The 6,000-nt window shown below is 34.6% G+C and overlaps 3 long non-coding RNA genes across 3 annotated transcripts in view; 2 read left to right on the forward strand and 1 right to left on the reverse strand.

The window, feature by feature from the left end:
* LOC309505107 overlaps positions 1 to 5,268 on the reverse strand; it is a 92,638-nt gene extending 87,370 nt beyond the window's left edge. The window contains exons 1-2 of the long non-coding RNA XR_014208277.1: positions 5,147 to 5,268; positions 4,807 to 5,110 (exon numbers count right to left, since the gene is read on the reverse strand). This is a non-coding gene — a long non-coding RNA (uncharacterized lncRNA). The remainder of the gene's footprint in view (positions 1 to 4,806; positions 5,111 to 5,146) is intronic.
* LOC309505157 lies at positions 854 to 1,474 on the forward strand. The gene is made up of 3 exons (XR_014208335.1): positions 854 to 1,115; positions 1,216 to 1,255; positions 1,369 to 1,474. It is a non-coding gene; the product is annotated as an uncharacterized lncRNA (long non-coding RNA).
* Positions 1,580 to 4,449, forward strand: LOC309504860. Its single transcript, XR_014208209.1, has 3 exons — positions 1,580 to 1,737; positions 2,655 to 3,309; positions 4,245 to 4,449. It is a non-coding gene; the product is annotated as an uncharacterized lncRNA (long non-coding RNA).
* Positions 5,269 to 6,000: the final 732 nt, after the last annotated feature.

A 6,000-nucleotide genomic window follows, 5' to 3' on the forward strand; every position in this document is an offset into this window, starting at 1 on the left:
TCCAAAGTCAATCAAAAGACACACAGAAAGGAGATAATAGTGTACAAAAATACAGTTAAATTACTTATTTTCTAAATAATAAAATCTTCAACAATAGATAGATAGATAGACAGATAGATAGACAGATAGATAGACAGATAGATAGATAGATAGATAGATAGATAGATAGATAGATAGATAGATAGATAGATAGATAGATAGATAGATAGATAGATAGATAGATAGATAGATAGATAGATAGATAGATAGATAGATAGATAGATAGATAGATAACTTATCATAGACAGACAGACAGGCAGCTTATTTTTGGTGTTTTATTTTTTTGTCATCATGTTTAGTACAGTTGCATATTGTCATTTCTAAAATTGTCAGACTAATTGATTGCTGATTGTTTTTCTTCTTTTTCTGTTATTTGTTTAGCATTCACAATTGCAGATCGCTATATGCTATAATAGATAGATAGATAGATAGACAGACAGACAGACAGACAGACAGACAGAAAGCTTACGAACGATAGATTGATAGATAGATAGATAGATAGATAGATAGATAGATAGATAGATAGATAGATAGATAGATAGACCTACAGACAGACAGATAGATAGAGATAGATAGATAGATAGATAGACAGACAGACAGACAGACAGACAGAAAGCTTACGAACGATAGATTGATAGATAGATAGATAGATAGATAGATAGATAGATAGATAGATAGATAGATAGATAGATAGATAGATAGATAGATAGATAGATAGATAGGTAGATAGATAGGTAGATAGATAGTTTATGATAAATAGATAGACACACAGACAGACAGTTTATTATAGATAGATTGATAGATAGATAGCAGTAACGTGCGGTGAAATCTTGTCATGGGTAGGCTTGCAATTCTGACTTTATAACATGCAATTGCGACTTTATTTCACACAATTCTGACTTTATATCTTGCAATTCTGAGAAATAATGACAGAATTGCGAGATGTAAACTCGCAATTGTGAGATAAAAAGTCGCAATTATCTTTTAAAATGTTTTATTCTGTGGCGGAAACAAGCTTCCACATAACATTAATATTAATTTTACTGCCAACGACTTTACTACTTTAATGCTTAACGGTTTGTTTTAATATTCTCTTTTTGATAATAATTATTAGAATAATGTAACGTTAGGCTATGCTATGGTAAGAATCTGTTATCACATTGTTATGTTTTTTAGGCCTTCTGTTTTATGGCAGACCAGACCATAATTACTCCAGGTAAGAATTACCATAGTCAGAATATGCTATTTCAAGTTCAAAAGTTTCTTCAAATGCACCATGTTCTCCCTAGTTCTTCTTTACAGATTACCTTACTAAATCTTTTGCCACAGAATGGCTCCCTGATTGTTTTAATGTACTGAACATTTCAAAAACCCATGTGTCTGGCTTCATCACCAACAAAGCTGACCTCAACACTGTGCTAGAATGCCACAAGAGACTTCTTTCATTGCTTGGTAAGGATGAGAATAAGAGATGTTTTGGTTGCTTATAGAGAACTGAAGATTATTATTACAATTTCTTGTCGTTAAGTGCTTGCTTTTATTTGTAGGTCTGATGATAAAAGAAAGAAAGAAAAGGGGCCGCATCGTCTGGTTTGGCAGGTGGAAGATTTTTCTGAGGATGGACCTCTTGCTGTCACAAACAGAGTAATTCATTGCTGTCAGCATGGAAATCCACGAAAGAATTGCAAAACTCAGGAGGTAAGATGCAGGGGATTTCTTTTTTTCATTTAGGGTAACTAATGCACAATTTTCAAAAGCATACTTTTCTGTTAACACCTTTGCATATATTTCAGCTCTTTTCAGAGGATGAGCATATATATTCCGGCAAAAGGAAGAGAATGTACATTCAAACGACCAAAAAAGTTGGCTGCACAGCCAAACTTTTTATTAGGTATATTAGAAGGTAAGCTACATTGCTTCTGTACAATAGTGTTGGGAAACTTATATTTCAATAGCCAAATTGCATTTGTCTAGAAATATTTTAAAACACAAAAAATACATATTCTGTATTAAGTTAACAATTTTTTTTTTTAAACCTACTGATGGTTTTAATGTATAACCTGAAAATAAATGCATTGAATTCAAATTTATTTTGGGATGCCAACAAATATACAAACAAAGGTTAGTCAACAGGAAGAGGCGAAGTTGACTAATGACTTAAATGACTTAGTTGACTAGAAATATCTTTAGTCGGGGCAGCCCTACAATATATTTATGTAGCATTTTTTGGAATAAATATAATTTCCAAGTGGGTTTACAGAGAATATTCTCTTATAAAATACATCAAACCATTAGGATTTTTTGTTCGTTTAGCAACTCTTTCAATCAATTATATTCTTACAAAGCATTTTTATTTTTTTCCTAGATTCGACAAATTCAGCATTGAGAAAGGAGCTTCAAAAGTGAGAAAACAAGTCGTCATGGACACTCTGAAAGCAGTGTCATCTGAAATAATTCACATCATCTTACCATTTGAGACAGATCACCAACACCACAAGATTTCGGCAGAAAGTGGATACACAAGAAATATCCACCCTCTTGTGAAGAAAAAAATTCAAGAGTATGTGTCATTGGGAATTACATCTGTGCCTTTCCTTAAAAAAGTGCTTTGTCAGTTTGTGAACACTGAACTCTCAGTTTCGGATTGTGTCCTCCCAAAGTCACATGATCAGTGCTACTTTACAACTAGCCATACCATTCAAAACCATGTGCATTTGGCTTTAGTAGCAGGAAGGTACTCTGGTCTTGATCAGCTTAATTTGGAAATAAAGCTGAATAAATGGAAAGAAGATGATCCTGCTGCACATTTTTACTTCAGAAAATGCTCAGAGGCCCAAATCATAGATGATAAATCCCAAGATGGTGATGGTGTGAATAGTGAAGAAAAGGAGTCCACCATGCAGAACACATTTTTGTTTGTACATCAGTCCCAAGAACAGCAGAGACTTCTTAAACGGTATGGAGACATGGTTCTCCTGGATGCCACATACAGAACAACAAAATATGCCTTGCCACTTTTTTTAGTTGTTGTCAGGACAAATGTTGGCTACAAACCTGTTGCAGAGTTCATTTGTGAGAATGAGTCCACCATGGCGATCTCTGAGGCCTTGTCTTTAATTAAAAAATGGAATGATGCCTGGAATCCAAATTATTTCATGACTGATTATTGTGAACAAGAATACCAGGCACTTCAATTGGTCTTCCCAAATACTCACAAATACCTGTGTTCTTTCCATCGAGAGCAAGCCTGGATTCGCTGGACAAGGGAAAGTAAGTATTCTTCTCTCTCTCTCAAAATGTGGTGATGGACCAGGAATGTCTAGCCCTACATGTTTTTTTGTTGTTGTTTTTTTACAGTTGTCTTATTAAACCTTTTTTCCCTACGATCAAATCAGTATCATAACTCAGTTTTTTTTTTTTCATTTAACTCAGACAATTTAATATGAGTAATAATTTTGTTTTCCGTGCTGCTAAGTTCAGATTTCACTGTTTGGGCACTGCAATAATACAGAAATCAAATCTCAGCTCATTTCAAATGGGTCTACATTAAGAATTATATGTAATTGCCCCACACACAATTAGTATTTTAATTAACATTGCAGTAATTGATATTAAACAAAATATTAAGGGAAATGATAAACAATTATATTTGTAAATAAGTTTTTTCCCTATAACTTCAGCTGCTATATGTTGAGGAACTTTGCCTACAAATAAATGTTTATTATTAGAGAAATAATATGAAAAAAAAGTTATGTTAGTTTATTGAACTTGACAAAGCTAGAAATTACATGTGTGTTAAATAGTATTAGTTGTAACATTTTGAAGAAATTACTAATTAGGCATTGTAATGCACCTGTTGCAGGCAAGAACCATCTATCTGATCAAGATCGCAGTGAACTTCTTGGCCTCCTTCGTAGTGTAGCTTCTGCACATGATAGAGAAACATGTGAGGCAGCAATAAGTAAGCTCAGGGACAGTGTCTTGTATAAGAGTAATACAGAAGTTCGAAACTATGTTGAGAAAAGATGGCTCAATATTAAAGAAGTAGGGGTTACAACAGTGCCACCTTGAGAATAAATTTTTTTGATGTTTTGTTTCATTGTTTATAATTAATTGTAATGCATTTATGTACATTGACAGTAAAGGGAGATCAGAAAGTTATTTTTTTTTTACTTTGTGTTAAATTACTTTTTTCTTATTTTCAGAGGTGGTGCAGAGGATTTTCTCCACATGGATTTAATGTGTCTGTAACCACAAACAATGGCACTGAAGCAATGAACAACACATTGAAGAGCTTTTATCTGAAGATTGCGGGTACTAAAACAGTATCATCTTTGGTGGAAATAATAGTTACTGAGTTCATCCCTGAGCAGCTCCTCTCATACGCTAAACTTAATTACATGTACAGCAGTGAACACAAGGTCTACAGTGCTAACATCAGAGCCAGGCGGACCGCACTCTGACACATTTCTAACCGGCATGCATCTCGCGCTGATCACCGGTGATCGGTTCTGCGCAGATTTTGCTCATCTCAAACAAGCCTATTTAGTGCCAGCCCTGACGCGTACCGTTACGGTAGGGCCGGCCAATAGCATCCAGCTGCAGCCCCGCAGACCCAATAGCATCCAGCTGCAGCCCCGCAGACTCACCTCCGGCTAGACACCACTGGCTGGACACCAGTGGATAGACAGCCTACGTCATTTCCATTTTCTCCGTCATTTCCGTTTTCACCGCTGGATGGACAGCAATTTTATTTCCTATTTTCACCTCTGGATTGACATATATTTATTTTATATTTTCACCTCTGGATAGACAGCATATTTAGTTCTCACCACTGGATGGACAGAATATTTATTTTATATTTTCACCTCTGGATAGACAGCATATTTAGTTCTCACCTCTGGATGGACAGTATATTTATTTTATATTTTCACCTCTGGATTGACAGCATATTTAGTTCTCACCACTGGATGGACAGTATATTTATTTTATATTTTCACCACTGGATGGACAGTATATTTATTTTATATTTTCACCTCTGGATTGACATATATTTATTTTATATTTTCACCTCTGGATAGACAGCATATTTATTTTCTGTTTTCACCAGTGGATAGACAGCATTCTTTGCAGGCTTAATTGCACACGTCTTTTCCGTATTGTCATTTTACTTTTATGACTTAAAATATATAATATAAAAGCTGTGTGCAAATTGAAATATGATCTTTATCATATCTCTTTACATAAAACAATTCTCAATAATATACTTAATATTATAACATCAATAATTAATGCAAACTGCATTCACAAGAACCACCTTGAAAATATATATTGTTCAGATCATATCACTATTTTTTGTGACTTAAATTCAGCCTAGATCAATGGACTATAACGTTTTGTCAATACAACAGACTTGTACATGTTAATTGACCACAGTTTTTTACCTTGCCCATTTGGATATTCAATTCTTATTTTTTTTTGTAAATGTAACCACTTCTGTTTTTAAAATATACGTAGATTCACATGATCAGACAATTTACCAAACAATCCAGATCAAATTAACACTTCATGGTTTTGCAATATTTATTGGAAATTACACAATCTAATTAGTAAAATTAGTCAAATCTGACCATCAGAATGAAGATGCCACAGTCAGGCCCGTAAGGTTGTGGGGGAAGTCCCTATTTCAAGAGAAAATAAAACATGAACAGTTCCAAATAAACTATTGCACACTGTGCACACCACACCTCATTCCTGCCCCCTAAAACTGGCAGTCTGGGCAATGCTCAGGAAATTCAGGGTCTGTATAAAACCCTCGCAGGTCTCCACGTCTTCCGTTTCCACAGTACCCCACCCAGTCTTTGAAAAAACATCTGCAATTTCTGCATTGTACAATTTTAAAAGGGACACACATGTCTCTTACAGCCTGGGGCAGTTTTTTGACATTCACCACACCTAAAG

The sequence above is a fragment of the Leuciscus leuciscus genome (genome assembly GCF_965113295.1).
Source record: "Leuciscus leuciscus genome assembly, chromosome: 8".
Classification (NCBI taxonomy): domain Eukaryota; kingdom Metazoa; phylum Chordata; class Actinopteri; order Cypriniformes; family Leuciscidae; genus Leuciscus; species Leuciscus leuciscus.